We start from the raw sequence: 16,447 nt of genomic DNA on the forward strand, positions 1-16,447 counted from the left end.
CCATAAGATGTCCCCTTTGTTTGCCCATCTTTGGCCCAGTCCGGCTTGAGGTTAACATATTTTGGCACTGGTTACTCCTTTCTACCTGGCAAATATATACCCAGTTTGAAGCTTCGAGGATCGCTTTGGTCATTGAGTGAGCAATCTGTGAATCAAAATTTACATTTGAGACTCGTGGATTTCATGGATTGATAACCATGATTTTCCAGCTGTTAATTAGAATAGGTTAAGACTGTACAGATTTACAATCTCAATCAAGACATGAATGCTCTTGTTCACTCTATTTTTCTAAATCCCTCTCCTCAAAATTGGATGTAAAATACAACAGTTATCTTCCTTCCAGTTTCTTGCGTCGTAAGAACCGATCTTTATTTTCCGAGTTATGAACGCCTTTAATATAAAGGTGCCCTGAATATAATAGGCCCTAACCCAATTCGATACTGTATTTGAACAATAGCGTTGTTCTCTCGTCCGTACCTGGATAATCTCCACACCAAAAAGAAGAAAAAGGCTTCTGCAATAGGCGCACTAGAAAATAAATATAGATGAAACATTACAAACACAAGAAAATCTGCAGATGCTAGAAACTCGGCAGGACAGGCAACATTTATGGAAAAGAGTAAGCAATCAACGTTTCGGTCCGGAAAGTTGACTTTTAATCTTTTCCATAGATACTGCCTGGCCTGCTGAGTTCCTCTGGTAGATAAAACATTAGCCTTGCATCGGTTATACTCACAAACTGCAGTTGCCAGTTAGTTATTTTTTAAAACAGTTTATATTAAATTCACAATAATTCACTAAACGCTAAAGATAACGACGTATTATGAATGTTAAACTAATGCAATAACGCAACGGCTTGTTGCAAAATACTAGCGCAGCACTTTTGTTAATGAGAAAAGCAGCGACATAGCCTTCAGTACGTACGGCAGAGCTGAGTCCGTGGCTAATCGCCGACGTTCCTCGTGCATCTTTATAGACAGTGTTTCGCTGGCGCAGCAAAGCAGCTTTCTATATTTGGCGTACAAAGGTCTCATCATCAAACCTGCTTAATCCGTCAACTCTTGCTTTCTCAAATGAAGTTATTTTAAGGATGCTTTGTCAGTCAAACCATATGGGGGAGAAAGAAAGTGTTGGCATGACGCCAGTAAGGTTTAGCCGAAAGCAAATGTAAGAAAACTATCAACCAATCATAAGTAATGAATTAAGAAATTATCAATTTTATTCGTATGGCATGAACACTTCATAACGAAAGAATCGACTGGTTATTAATACTTACTACAAGAGTACGATCTTCACACGTTTAAAATGTCTTTGTTGTATTTCTTGGTCATATCTGTCCATGATGTCGGAACCATTCCGTCAGGATTAGAGGGTATGTTGGTTTTCTGCTCAACCGCATCTTGAATATGCCTTCAGTTACCGAGCTTTTCGATTAATCAACATTAGGGGAAGACCGGATACTTTCAATGGGCAGTATACATAAAAGTGTGGAATGAGGAACGTACGGTATTTCAGAATTCTCAGTTTCACACGGTGAAAGACCGAGTATGTTGGCTAAAAACTTTCCGGTGAAAAAAAAATTAAAAGTGGAGTAATATTTAGAAGCTCTAGGTTTTGATTCTTGGAGTATCAATGCGATGTGTACGCTAGCTATTATGTAAGTTATACAATGTTATCAGTGCAGCAACTTTACTGCACTGTGGAACTCTAAATAACTTCAAATTTTGGAAAACTTAGCCTTCTTGGAGGATTGCACTCTGAAAAAATACAACTCCCATCGTTTTTGCTAAGGAAACGTCAGCATTGTGAAGCAAAATAAAAAGGAAGTGAATTCCGGTTAATTGGGCCATCAGTTTATTTGCGACAACCCAAAGAACTAAAGCTAAATCGAAGAAATAACCGGGGATTCCCTTCATTTATTTGGGACCATATGCGCTTATTTGGGGCATAGGGCTGTTTCCGAACTGATGCAACACCAGCGCATTTTAAAACTGATTGCTCTAATCATGGTGCAATGTCTAACAGCCACACAAGTGCACGAGACTGACTCTAGTTTAAAACTTTTCCACAAATCTACTGCCCCAATATTGTCCCAAATAAACAAAGAGTCTCTTGGTTATTTTCTTGATTTAGTTTTTATTCTTTAAGTCGGCCCAATACCGATGGCCCGATTAACCGGGATCCACGGTATTTAGATCACAGACATTGGTTGAAAACTGAGCATGCACGAGACTGTGCAGATGCTTAAAATAGTAAAAATATGTTCCACATTTAATCTTTAATCTCACACTCTGACGATATTCATTCTTCTAATGTTCTCATCAAGCCAGGATGATCCATGAAGAAATTTAAAGGTCAAATCAGACCTACTTTTTGCAGACCAATCAGATTCAGGTCTGAATCATGATGGTCATTTGAAGAATTACCCAAAGATGTTTCATGAACAACCCTATTCTCAATTATTAGTACCACGTCAGTTTGTGAATGATGATCAACAAGAGAAGGTCCTGAAAAATCTCATATCCCTAATAAGACAGAATACAAAAATCAAAGCTGAATTCTTTGAAACTATTTTCGGCCAGAGATTCTGAGTTGACCAGTCATCTATATCTCCTCCCAAGTCTCCACTATCACAACTTTAAGTTTCCACACTAAGTCAAATAACATTGTGCCTTGAAAGCATAAAGGCACGTACTGAGCATAGACAATGGTTGGTTCCGGATAAACTTATAGTGATCGACAATACATTTGTGTATCCATGATCAAATGCAGAAAGTGCAAGATGAGCTGGAGATCAGATGCTGACACATCTGATCTTCCATTCTTCATCCACATTTAGAGCTGGGCCCAGCAGCAAGAGCTGAGAAGAGGGGTTGGATTTAGTTTTCATTGGGCTCCCTGCTTTATTCAAAGCTGGCTTGCATAAGAATGAAATCATTCTCAACCCTTTAGAAGAAGACAGGCACTTTATCTTGTTGATAATACTGCTTTATTTACAATGAATTTCAACTTTTTTATTTTGCTACTATTCAAATCTTTTTGACTGGTTATTAGATTTCTGTACATCAATAACTTTTATAAAACAATTTTAAAAGCCTTAGACAGCGGTAAGCTGTAAAAATCAATCAGTTCCTGGAAGCTACAAACACATTGGAGTCTCAAATGTTTGCTGTGGATAATCACATCAATTAGTTATCCATATCTGGAATAGGTTAGTGCAGGTGGTAGGAAATGGGACAACAGGTTTAGACAGTGGGTCTGATGCCAGGTGTTCATTGATGTTCTTTCTTTGATGTCCAGATCTGACAGCACCATTGGGCACCAAAGGCAAGGCAATTCTATTGGCTGCAACCACACCATGTGTAAATGAGGAACATTTGATTATTCAAGGTCATTCAAACCAGTCTCAATGTAAATATGCAAGAATTTCTTAGGATAAAATCTCAGGCACAGCCTCTTAAGTTACTTCATCATGAAGTCAGAAGTAAGGGTGTCTACTGATGGTTTGCAGTATTCAATTCCATTTGTAATTCCTCAGGAAATGAAGCAATCCATGCCTTCATGCAGCAAGACCTGCAGAACATTCTGGCAATGATGGAATTGTGGTATGTTACAGAAATTCTAGATTATGACCATCTCCAACAGGGCAGAGATCTAACCACCTACTTTTGACACTCAATGACAATACCATCAGAAAATCCTACCCCGCCCCCACCCATCATCAAAATCCTGGAGTTACAATTGTTATGTAACTAAGTAACCCAACCTGGACCATCAACCAATAATACCATAGATGCAAGAGCTGCTGAAAGGATATGCTATAGTGCATGACTCTCCTCCTTACACCTCAATGCATTTACACAATGTACAATACACGTCAGAGGTGAAATGGGAAACTTTTAGCTACCTGCATGAGTGCAATACAGTACCAACAATCCCAAGAAGCTCAATACTGACCAAGGTAAAGCAGTCCACTTGATTGGCACTCTGTCAATCATAAATATTCATTTCCCCTACAATGGTTGCAATGTATTCCAATTTACAAATTACACTGTGGTTAATCTCTCAAGGTATTCCAACAGTGCCATGATCTTTCATTGAAAGAGTTAACAGGTGTATGTCAACATTATCATTTATAGGTTTCCTTCCAAGTAATACACTACCCTGGCATGGGAATAAATAGCTGATCCATTGTTGCTAAGTGTAAATAGACTCCTGACAGGGCAGTCAGGAATACCTCCATCAGGAGGACTACACCATTCAAGAAGGTGTATTAGAAATGGTCAAAAATGTTGGCATTGCATGAGCACCCAGATCTTGAAATTAAATTTTTAAAAACACACACTTTGTTGCTGCTGCCTTGCAGGAGAGAGAGAATACGGGGAAAAGGGAGTAAACTTCAATATTTAATCACATGGTCATGGAAATCCTAGTCAACAAGAGGGAGGCCCTGTGAAGCAGGACCAGGACAATTCCAGGCGCAACAGGATTCTGGTAGAAAGTGGTTACTTCTGCCCTGTTCCTCACAGGAACTGGCTTTCTCTCTGAATAGAGGAAGGAGAGAGCATTGCTGCCCCCTACTGCTATTATTTTAACGGTACAAGAGCACATATGGCAGTTTGTCAAAAAATATTACCGGTGGCAGGAAATGGGGAATTTGACCCTTTATTCCTGCTCCACTATTCAATATAGTTAAAAGGAAACAAGCTAACACATTTGTTCTTAAATCTGAGCTTGTTCTACCTATGAGCATTCAGATCTTCTGCTTTGCTTAATATTCATTCATATATGATGAAGAGTGTAGTTTATTAATGGGGCAATTAATCTTTCACCTCCAGGTGCACACATTGTGTGGCTTTATCAAGTATATAAGTGATTTACTGGACCAGTGGAGAACTTCATAAATTAAGTAAGAGGCTTTTCAATGTTGCTCTGAAAAGAAGCAGAGCCCTTGGCCTAGATCTTTTGTCATGTAGTCTGTGAACCCAGGGCACCACAGTAGCACAGCAATTAGCATGAGACACTATAACAGCTCGGGGCACTCTGGAGTTCAGAGTTCAATTCCAACAGCATCTGTAAGGAGTCTGCACGTCCTCCCTGTGGAATGCATATGTTTTCCCTGGGTGCTCTGGTTTCCTCCCACAGTTCAAAGACATATCAGTAGGTTAATTGATCATTGTAAAATTGCCACATGATTAGGTTAGGGTTAACTGGGCTTGTTGGGGGTTGCTAGGGTGGTGTGGCTTAAAGCTGGAAGGGTTCTGTTTCGAAAGGAACCCTACTCCTCAGTGTATCGTAAAATAAAATAAATCCAGGAACACTTTTGTTCTCTTTTCTTGCTATTTACGTTTTATATATTATTGTAATTTATAGTAGTTTTTATTATTGTACTGTACTGCGGCTATTGCAAAACTACAAATTTCAGGACATATGTCAGTGACAATGAACCTGATTCTGATTATAATTACCCTATTCTGTCTGTGTGAAGTTGCTTGTACTCCTTGTAACCTTGTGGGTCTTGGAGAATGGAGTTGATCAGCCATAATCAAGTGGTGGAGCAGACCCAATGGGCTGAATGGCCTAAATCTGCTGCTATGCCTTGTGGTCTTTTGAAGATTAACGCAGTTGCAAATGTAGTTGCCAGGTAGTTGCTCTGTGGATTGAGCATGTCTGGGCATTTCATACCTGCTCAGCACTTAAGCACAGATTTCTGTTTATCATAATGGCATATAATTCACATGTCCTGTACCTCACAGGTGTAAAATGCAAATGACAGCAGCCACTCAATTCAAAAGGCAGGTGAGACAGGACACTCTGCATGTAGCCCACCAGTACAAGTGGTTATGAAGCCCAGAAAGCACTTTTACTGATGTGTAATATTTTTACCTATCCTTTTTTCTTATGTCCTCATTGATGGAGATGTCATTTGGGTCTCCTACCACTCTATCCTGATCCAATTTCTTTCCTCACTAACTCTAGTCAATTGTAACTTATTATCCCATTCCTAGCTGAATATGTTCTTTCCTCACCTCAGTATACTGATTCAATCCTCTATTTTGCAGCTCCTAACTCTCCCCCCCCCCCCCCCATTCCTTTGGCATTTCCAATCTTTTTCACCCCTTCAGTTCACAATCCGAAGAGGAAAGGCCTTTGTGTGAGATTTAAGCAAAGCCTGGTCTAGTGGAAATAGTGCCTTTTGTGCAATGTAATGTTGGATGCCATACACAAAAACTAGACCACACAGGTTTGAATCATGGAAATATTTCTACTCCCTCGCATTTCCAGAAGGCCTTAAACTTTCTCCTCACCTCAGTAAAGGATAACAATGAATTCAGAGCATTTTTGAAAGTGTACCAAAAAGCTATTGAATCTCCAGACCACTTTTTAAACATAGTCTCCATCTGAACTAATGTTACAGGAAATTGGAGTAGGGCAGGAAGGTGAATGAGCTATATTATGAGTGATTTACACAACTGGCATCTGCTCACTTGTAATGTTAAACACATAGTCATAGGGGGCAGCAAAGCTCTCTTTGTGTACATGGAGCATAACTGCTGTATATGGTGGGGCCAGCAAAGAGAGTAATTCTGGTATTTCTGACTGCACTAATAACTCCATATTTGCAGAACTGCAGAAGAGCTGTGGGATCTATTCCAGCTTCACTCACAGCATTTTAATTTCCACTTGAAAATCAAGGAAGTCAGCTTTAATTGTCATTAAACTGTATGTTGATCATAGTTTTTCAGTGACATTCAAAATGTAAATTCTGCAAATATGAGTAGAATTAGTGAATCCTGGAAACCTTCAGCATCTGAAGAAACAAAAGGTATGATAATCTTTGGGGGGTTTTCTCTTTTGAATTAATAGATAACCTTTCAAATGGGGATGTGTTGTCTGTGAGATTTGAGTAAAAGTAATGCTCTGTAGTTCTACCAACTTGTAGTTTTCTTACAAATGTAATAATTCACATTTGCCTGTAATGAAAGTTTTGATAATCTCTTGTATAACCAACTGAATTATGTGGTTACAAATTGCGATCACCCAGATTAAACTGCAACGGGGGATAAAAATTTCATAGCTTTGACCATAGGCTGCTTCATATTCACCAATATATATCTTAATTATGTACATTGTTAGAGTAATAATTTTATCAGCTGTAACTTTCATAAGCCTTAACATTATTAATAAAGTTCACCCCTCGCTCATGCTGCACATGTCCCTAATCAATGGTCAAATTACATCTGTACAACATTTTAGGTATAGATTACATCCTAATAAATTCTGCATCTGACAAGCACGTATTCCCTTCCATCTTCCTTGGCAAAATGACCAATGCATGAATTATTTGGATGCTCAGAAGTCTAACACATTCTGTCCACGCAGCAAAAGATGTTGTAAAGGAATTACTACCAGCAGAAGGGCACATGTCATAAATGTTTGAAGCATTCTGATATCTCAAGATTTAATCCATGTGCACACAATATATTCATAACAAGAAAATCTTTATTAACAGTGCCCTTTATTGATAGAAAAATTCCTCAATTAAAACTGAATTGATATTTTTTAAAATTGAATTTCCCTGATTCAGCAGTGCAATTGCCACATTACTATTTTAGACAAAATGTCTTTCGAGCTTCATTTTCTCCCTGCTGGTATGGCATTACCTCTTAAAGAGTGCCTCAAATAACATGAGATTTAATCAACTCAGAGAGATAAATCATAATTCTTTCAATAAAAGTATGTGTTCTGAGCACTAATTTCAGTGAAAATCTATGTGCATTTTGATTTAGTATTTTTTTCCCTCGGTTTTCATTGCAAATAATTGTGGCTTCATGATTAACGTAATCTCCAGACACCTGCCCATGGAGCCAAGTGCAGAGCACTCCTGCCAAAAGCAAGTTGGCCATCACAATGGTCAGAAGAATTATGCGTTAATTAAATCTGGGATATATCATTCTTGAGTGAATAACAATTTGTGCTCCATTAAAGTCACATGAAATGCATCAGTCTTATCTGATACCTATTAACCACCCTTATATTGATGATGATCTCATTTCATGTAACTTTTATTAAAAACTAAAGTCAGAATTGACAAGAACAGAGTAGAATTCCTAAGGTACAATCAAATAATACTGTTTTTCTAATTGGTATCTTAATATTTGATCTTGTCATGTTCTGAAGTCTAAATAAATGATTGCATTTTAACTTGAATGTTTGTGGTTTTATTCTCAAGATCACCTAAGAACATAAGAAATAGGAGCAGGAATAGGCCATCTAACCCGCCGAGCCTGCTCCACCATTCAATAAGATGATGGCTGATCTGGCCATGGACTCACCTCCACCTATTTGCCTTTTCCCCATATCCCTTAATACCCTATGATGCAAACATCTATCCAACCATGTCTTAAATAAATTTACTGAGGTAACCTCCACTGCTTCATTGGGCAGAGAATTACGCAGATTCACCACTCTCCAGGAAAAGCAGTTCCTCCTCATCTCTGTCCTAAATCTACTCCTCCAAGTCTGGAGGCCATGTCCCCTAGTTCTAATCTCACCTATCAGTAGAAACAACTTTCCTGCCTCTATCTTAACTATCCCTTTCATAATTTTATATGTTTCTATAAGATCTCCTCTCATTCTTCCGAATTCCAGTAAGTACAGTCCCAGGAAACTCAATCTCACCTCATAGTCTAATCCGCTCATCTCTGGAATCAACCTGGTGAACCTCCTCTGCACCACCTCCAGAGCCAGTATATCCTTCCTCAAGTATGGAGACCAGAACTCCAGGTGCGGCCTCACCAGTACCCCTTACAGTTGCACCATAACCTCCCTGCTCTTAAAGTCCATTCCTCTAGCAATGAAGGCCAACTTGTTATTTGCCTTCTTGATAGCCTGCTGTACCTGTAAACCAAGCTTTTGTGATTCATGCACAAGCATTCCCAAGTCCCTCTGCACAGCAGCAGGCTGCAATTTTTTACCACTTTTAAATAATGGTAGTTGACTACTTGTCTCTCTGGAGAAAATATAAAAGCATGAGGTATAAAGGTTGGTATGCACCATGTTCCATTTACCCATTATTCCAGAATTTGCCAGCTTAAGTTGGCTATTGGTTTGACACACCTTTGTGTGAAATTTTTAATTACTTTTTAATAATATATACAATCTTACAACATCCCTAAATCTAAGGACTGCTCTAGTTCTAGCATCCTATACATCACCTATTTTAATTGCTATACTTTTGTCAATCATGCCATCAACCACCAGGGCCCTAAGGACTAAAATACCCTTACTAAACTATTTCACCATTTTCTCCTTTAAAACTAATTTTGTCACAAATCTTTTGGTCACCAACTCTAATATCTCCTTACATGGGTTAATGTCAAATATTCTTTTATTAATCTGCTCAAAGTATCCAGGGATGTTATATTAAAGCAACAATTGTCAATGATTGTTTTATAATAAATATTATTAAAATATTCTTCTTTGGATAGCAAAACCACAGGCTAGGGAAAGAGCTGGGGGGAACATTTTGGAGATAGTGATCACAATTCTATCTCCTTCACTAAAGCATTGGAGAGGGATAGGAGCAAACAAATAAGGTAAGTGTTTAATTGGAGTAAGGAGAAATATGAAGCTATCAGGCAGGAACATGGAAGTATCAATTGGGAACAGATGTTTTCAGGGAAATGTGGTAAATGTTCAGGGGATATTTATGTGACGTTCTGCATAGGTATGTTCCAGTGAAACAGGGAAAGGATGGTAGGGTACAGGAACCATGATTTACAAAGGCTGTTGAAAATCTAGTCAAGAAGAAAAGGTTCAAAAAACTAGGTTAAGGTAGAGATCTAGAAAATTATAAGGCTAGCAAGAAGGAGCTTAAGAATGAAATTAGGAGAGCTAGAAGGGGCCATGAGAAGGCCTTGGCGAGCAGGATTAAGATAACCCCAAGGCAATATACAAGTATGTGAAGAGCAAGTGGATAAGACATGAGAGAATAGGACCAAACAAGTGTGACAGTGGAGAAGTGTGTCTGGAACCGGAGGAGATAGTGGAGGTACTTAATGAATATTTTGCTTCAGTAGTCATTACAGAAAAGGACTTTAGTGATTGTAGGGATGCCTTGCAGCAGACTGAAAAGCTTGAGCATGTAGACATTAAGAAAGAGGATGTGCTGGAGCTTTTGGAGAGCATCAGGTCGGATGAGTTACCGGCACCAGACGAGATACACCCCAGGCTACTGTGGGAGAGAGGGAGGAGATTGCTGAGCCTGTGGCGATGATCCTTGCATTATCGATGGGGACTGGAGACGTTCCGGAGGATTGGAGGGTTGTGGATGTTGTTCCCTTATTCAAGAAAGGAAGTAGAGATAGCCCAGGAAATTATAGACCAGTCAGTCTTACGTCAGTGTTTGGTAAGTTGATGGAGAAGATCCTGAGAGACAGGAGTTATAAACATTTGAAGAGGCATAAAATGATTAGGAATAGTCAGCATGGCTTTGTCAATGGCAGATCATGCCTTACAAGCCTGATTGAATTTTTTGAGGATGTGACTAAACACATTGATCAAGGTACAATAGTAGATGTAGTATTTATGGATATCAGCAAGGCATTTGATAAGGTACCCCTTGCAAGGCTTATTGACAAAGTAAGGAGGCATGGGATCCAAGGGGACATTGCTTTGTGGATCCAGAATTGGCTTAGCCACAGAAGGTAAAGAGTGGTTGTAGACAGGTCATATTCTGCATGGAGGTTGGTGACCAGTGGTGTGCCTCGTGGATCTGTTCTGGGACCCCTTCTGTTCATGATTTTAATAAATGACCTGGATGAGGAAGTGGAGGAATGAGTTAGTAAATTCACTGGTGACGCAAAGGTTGGGGGTGTTGTGGATAGTGTGGGGGGCTGTCAGAGGTTACAGCAGGACATTGATAGGATGCAAAACTGGGCTGAGAAGTGGCAAATGGAGTTCAACCCAGACAAGTGTGAAGTGGTTCATTTTGGTAGGTCAAACATGATGGCAGGATATAGTATTAATGTTAAGATTCTTGGCAGTGTGGAGAATCAGAGGGATCTTGGGGTCTGAGTCCATAGGACAGTCAAAGCTGCTGCGCAGATTGACTGTTTGGTTAAGAGGGCATGTGGTGCACCTGATAGAGGTGTATAAGATGATGAAGAGGCATTGATCATGTGGATAATCAGAGGCTCTTTTTCCCAGAGCTGAAATGGCTAACACAAGAGTGCACAGTTTTAAGGTGTTTGGAAGTAGGTACAAAGGAGATGTCAGGAGCAAGTTTTTTCACTCATAGGGTGGTGAGTGCGTGCAATGAGCTGCCAGTGGTGGAGGTGGATAAGTTAGGGTCTTTTAAGAGACTCCTGGACAGGTACATGGAGCTTAGAAAAATAGAGGGCTATGGGTAACCCGAGGTAATTTCGAAACTAAGTACAGGGGCCTATATTGTGCTGTAGGATTTCTATGTTTTTTATGAATCTGCTATTCCGAGTGTTCAGAATTACCTCGGCACAATTAGATACAGACTTTGTGATTAATGTAATGCTGCACTTTTCACCTTTGACCTTTGCTGCCCACAAAGGTCAAACGATCAGCATGATGTTCATAAGTCCAGAAGACATAAGAGCAGAAATTAGGCCATTTGGCCCATTGTGTTTGCTCTGCCATTCAATCATGGCTGATCCATTTTTCTCTTCCTCAGCCCCACTCCCCAGCCTTCTACCGAAAACCTTTGATACCACGTCCAATCAAGAACTTATCAAGCTCTGCCTTAAATGCAGCCAATGACCTGGCCTCCACAGCTGCCCGAGGTAATAAATGCTATAAATTCACCACCCTCCGGCTAAAGACTTATCTCAACATCTCTGTTTTAAATGGATGCCCCTCTAAACTGAGACTACGCCCTCTTGTCCTAAACTCCACCACTATGGGAAATAAGCTTTCCACATCTACTTTGTCCAGGCCTTTCAACATTTGAAAGGTTTCAATGAGATAACCGCAACCCCATCTTTCTAAATTCCAATGAGTACAGACCCAGAACAATCAAATGTTCCTCATATGATTCTCGGAATCATCCTTGTGAACATTGTCTGAACCCTCTCCAATGCCAGCACATCTTTTCTGAAATGAGCAGCTCAAAACTGTTTATATTACTTAAGACAGCATCCATAGGGAGAAGCAAAGTCGACGTTTCGGGCCGAGACCCTTCGTCAGGACTAACCGATAGGAAAGATAGTAAGAGAGTTGAAAGTAGAGGGGGGAGGGGGAAATGTGAAATGATGGGAGAAGACCGGAGGGGATGGGGTGAAGCTAAGAGCTGGAAAGGTGATTGGCAAAAGTGGTACGGAGCTGGAGAAGGGAAAGGATCATGGGACGGGAAGCCTCGGGAGAAAGAAAGGGGGGGGGAAGCACCAGAGGGAGATGGAGAACAGGCAAACAACTAAATATGTCAGGGATGGGGTAAGAAGGGGAGGAGGGGCATTAACAGAAGTTAGAGAAGTTAATGTTCATGCCATCAGGTTGGAGGCTACCCAGCCGGTATATAAGGTGTTGTTCCTCCAACCTGAGTTTGGATTCATTTTGACAATAGAGGAGGCCATGGATAGACATATCAGAATGGGAATGGGACGTGGGATTAAAATGTGTGGCCACTGGGAGATCCTGTTTTTTCTGGTGTTCAGTGAAACGGTCTCCCAGTCTGCGTTGGGTCTCACCAATATATAAAAGGCCTCACCGGGAACACTGGATGCAGTAATCCACACTAGCCAACTCACAGGTGAAGTGTCGCCTCACCTGGAAGGACTGTCTGGGGCCCTGAATGTGATGAGGGAGGAAGTGTAAGGGCAGGTGTAGCACTTGTTCCATTTACAAAGATAAGTGCCAGGAGGGAGATCGGTGGGAAGGGATGGGGGGGACGAGTGGACAAGGGAGTCGCGTAGGGAGCAATCCCTGCAAAAAGCAGAAAGGGGGGGGGAGGGAAAAATGTGTTTAATAGTAGGATCCCGTTGGAGGTGGCAGAAGTTACGGAGAATTATACGTTGGACCTGGAGGCTGGTGGGGTGGTAGGTAAGGACAAGGGGAACCCTATCCTAAGCGGGGTGGCGGGTGGATGGGGTGAGAGCAGATGTGCGGGAAATGGAAGAGATGAGTCCTTTCTGTCTCCATCTCTGGAGGCGGCCTATCTACTGATATCTACTATAATCCTACAGACTCTCACAGCTACCTGGACTATTCATCTTCCCACCCTGTCTTTTGCAAAAATACTATCCCCTTCTCACAATTCCTCTGTCTCCACCGCATCTGCTCTCAGGATGAGGCTTTTCTTTCCAGACGAAGGAGATGTCTTCCTTTTTTAAGCAAAGGGGCTTCCTTTCATCCACCATCAACTCTGCTCTCAAACACATCTCTCCCATTTCCCGCACATCTGCCCTCACCCCATCCACCCGCCACACCACTCAGGATAGGGTTCCCCTTGTCCTTACCTACCACCCCACCAGCCTCCAGGTCCAACGTATAATTCTCCATAACTTCCGCCACCTCCAACGGGATCCCACTACCAAACACATTTTTCCCTCCCCCCCCTTTCTGCTTTTCATAGGGATCGCACCCTACGCGACTCCCTTGTCCACTCGTCCCCCCCCATCCCTTCCCACCGATCTCCCTCCTGGCACTTATCCTTGTAAGTGGAACAAGTGCTACACCTGCCCTTACACTTCCTCCCTCACCACCATTCAGGGCCCCAGACAGTCCTTCCAGGTGAGGCGACACTTCACCTGTGAGTCGGCTGGTGTGGTATACTGTGTCCGGTGCTCCCGGTGTGGCCTTTTATATATTGGTGAGACCCGACACAGACTGGGAGACCGTTTCATGGAACACCTACGCTCAGTCCACCAGAAAAAGCAGGATCTCCCAGTGGCCATACATTTTAATTCCACGTCCCATTCCCATTCTGATATGTCTATCCATGGCCTCCTCTACTGTCAAAATGAATCCAAACTCAGGTTGGAGGAACAACACCTTATATACCGGCTGGGTAGCCTCCAACCTGATGGCATGAACATTGACTTCTCTAACTTCTGTTAATGCCCCTCCTCCCCTTCTTACCCCATCCCTGACATATTTAGTTGTTTGCCTGTTCTCCATCTCCTTCTGGTGCTTCCCCCCTCCTTTCTTTCTCCTGAGGCCTCCCGTCCCATGATCCTTTCCCTTCTCCAGCTCCGTATCACTTTCGCCAATCACTTTTCCAGCTCTTAGCTTCATCCCCCCCCCCCCCCCCCCCCCGGTCTTCTCCCATCATTTCACATTTCCCCCTCCCCCCTCTACTTTCAAATCTCTTACTATCTTTCCTTTTGGTTAGTCCTGACGAAGGGTCTCGGCCCGAAACGTCGACATTGCTTCTCCCTATAGATGCTGCCTAGCCTGCTGTGTTCTAACAGCATCTTGTGTGTGTTGTTGTTTGAATTTCCAGCATCTGCAGATTTCCTCGTGTTTGCTCAGTATATTACTTAAGGTGAGGTCTCACCAGTGCCTTATAAAGCCTTTAGCATCACATCCCTGCTCTTGTACTCTATGCCTCTTGAAATGAATGCAAACATTGCATTTCCCTTCCTCATTACCAATTCTACCTTTAGGGTGTTCTGCACAAGGACTCCCAAGTCTCGTTACGTCTCAGATTTTTGGATTTTCTTACTGATTAGAAAATAGTCTGCACATTTATTTCCTCCACCAGTGCATGACCATGCATTTTTCAACATTGTATTTCATTTGCCACTTTCTTGCCCATTCTCCTAGTCTGCCTAAGTAGTTCTGCAGCCTACCTTTTTCCTCAACGCTACCTACCCCTCCACCAATCTTCATATCATCTGCAAAGTTGGCAACAAAAACGTCTATTCCATCATCTAAATGATCGATATACAGCATAAAAAGAAGTGGACCCAACACCGACCCCTGCAGAACATCACCAGTGTCTGGCAACCAACCAGAAAAGGATCCTTTTATTCCCACTCGCTGCCTCCTACCGATCAGGCAATATTCTAACCAGGCCATAACTTTCCTGCAATACAATGGTGTCTTAACTTGGTCAGCAGCCTCATTTGTGGCATCTTGTCAAAGGCTTTCTGAAAGTCAAAATGTACAATATTCACTTTATCTATCCTGCTTGTAATCTCCTCAAAGAATTCCAACAGGTTCATCATGCAAGATTTTCCCTTCAGGAAACCATGACTTTTACAATTTTCCAGTCCGCTGGCACTATGCCAAAGTTCAATTTTTTTTTGAACGATCATTACTGATGCCTCCAAAATCTCTACTGCTCCCTCTTTCAGAACCATAGGCTGCAGTTCTATGCCAATTTCCAATAATAGTTACTGTTAGGTTTTAATTAAAAGAGGATAAGTGATATATAACAAATGTGACGTCATCAAGCTTTTTGACAAATTAGTAAAAATGTCCATTGGCCTACCACAAAGAGATTATGGTATGACACAGTTCACCCATCTCCACACTGCCCCACCTGCTCTCGTTGCAACTGACGTTCACCTCTTCCCTAATGATTAGAAAATGGCACACGTAGCTCTTTGTGTTCCTTCTTAACTGCCTCCAGCAGATGTCTTCAACGTCCACACACATCTCCCTCCTCCACCCACATTGCTCCATCTGCCTCTGCATATTTTTCACTTCTTTTCTTTCCTTCTCTCTCTCTCTCTCTCTCTCTCCCCCCCCCACCCCCCGCCCATATGCTGAACTTTGCTCTAATCACCTACATGACATGACAGCACCTGCCTATGATCTTACATGGTATTAAAAGAAAAATACTAGGATGGATAAAAGATTGGCTAACTGGCAGCAAGCAAGGATATAGGGGGCCTTTTTCTGTATGGCTGTCAGTAACTGCTGGTGTTCTGTAGGGGTCAGTATTGGGACCACTTCTTTTCATGTTATATGTTAATGATTTGGACTGTGTGCTCAGTCCACTGCTGTTCACTCTGCTGACACAAGACTGTGCAGCAATAGACAGCTTGAATCACATCATCAAGTTTGCCGATGTCACAACTGTGGTGGGTCTCATCAGCAAGAACAATGAGTCAGCTTACAGAGAGGAGGTGCAGTGGCTAACAGACAGGTGCAGAGCCAACAACTTATCTCTGAATGTGAACAAAACAAAAGAGATGGTTGTTGACTTCAGGAGGGCACAGAGCGACCACTCCCCGCTGAACATTAACAGTTCCTCCATTGAAAACATTAAGAGCACCAAATTTCTTGGTGTTCGCCTGGCGGAGAATCTCACCTGGTCCCTCAACACCAGCTCCATAGCCAAGAAAGCCCAGCAGCATCTCTACTTCCTGCGAAGACTGAGAAAAGTCCATCTCCCAACCCCATCCTCACTACATTCTACAGGGGTTGTATCGAGCGCATCCTGAGCAGCTGCATCACCGCCTGGTTC

General features: G+C 41.8%; 1 long non-coding RNA gene across 1 annotated transcript in view; it reads left to right on the forward strand.

Moving 5' to 3' along the window:
• The window catches only part of LOC132380170 (uncharacterized), a 28,646-nt gene extending 22,576 nt beyond the window's left edge, over positions 1-6,070 (forward strand). The window contains exon 3 of the long non-coding RNA XR_009507676.1: positions 4,367-6,070. This is a non-coding gene — a long non-coding RNA (uncharacterized LOC132380170). The remainder of the gene's footprint in view (positions 1-4,366) is intronic.
• The last annotated feature ends 10,377 nt before the right edge of the window (positions 6,071-16,447 follow it).

Source organism: Hypanus sabinus, chromosome 23 (genome assembly GCF_030144855.1).
Source record: "Hypanus sabinus isolate sHypSab1 chromosome 23, sHypSab1.hap1, whole genome shotgun sequence".
Classification (NCBI taxonomy): Eukaryota; Metazoa; Chordata; class Chondrichthyes; order Myliobatiformes; family Dasyatidae; genus Hypanus; species Hypanus sabinus.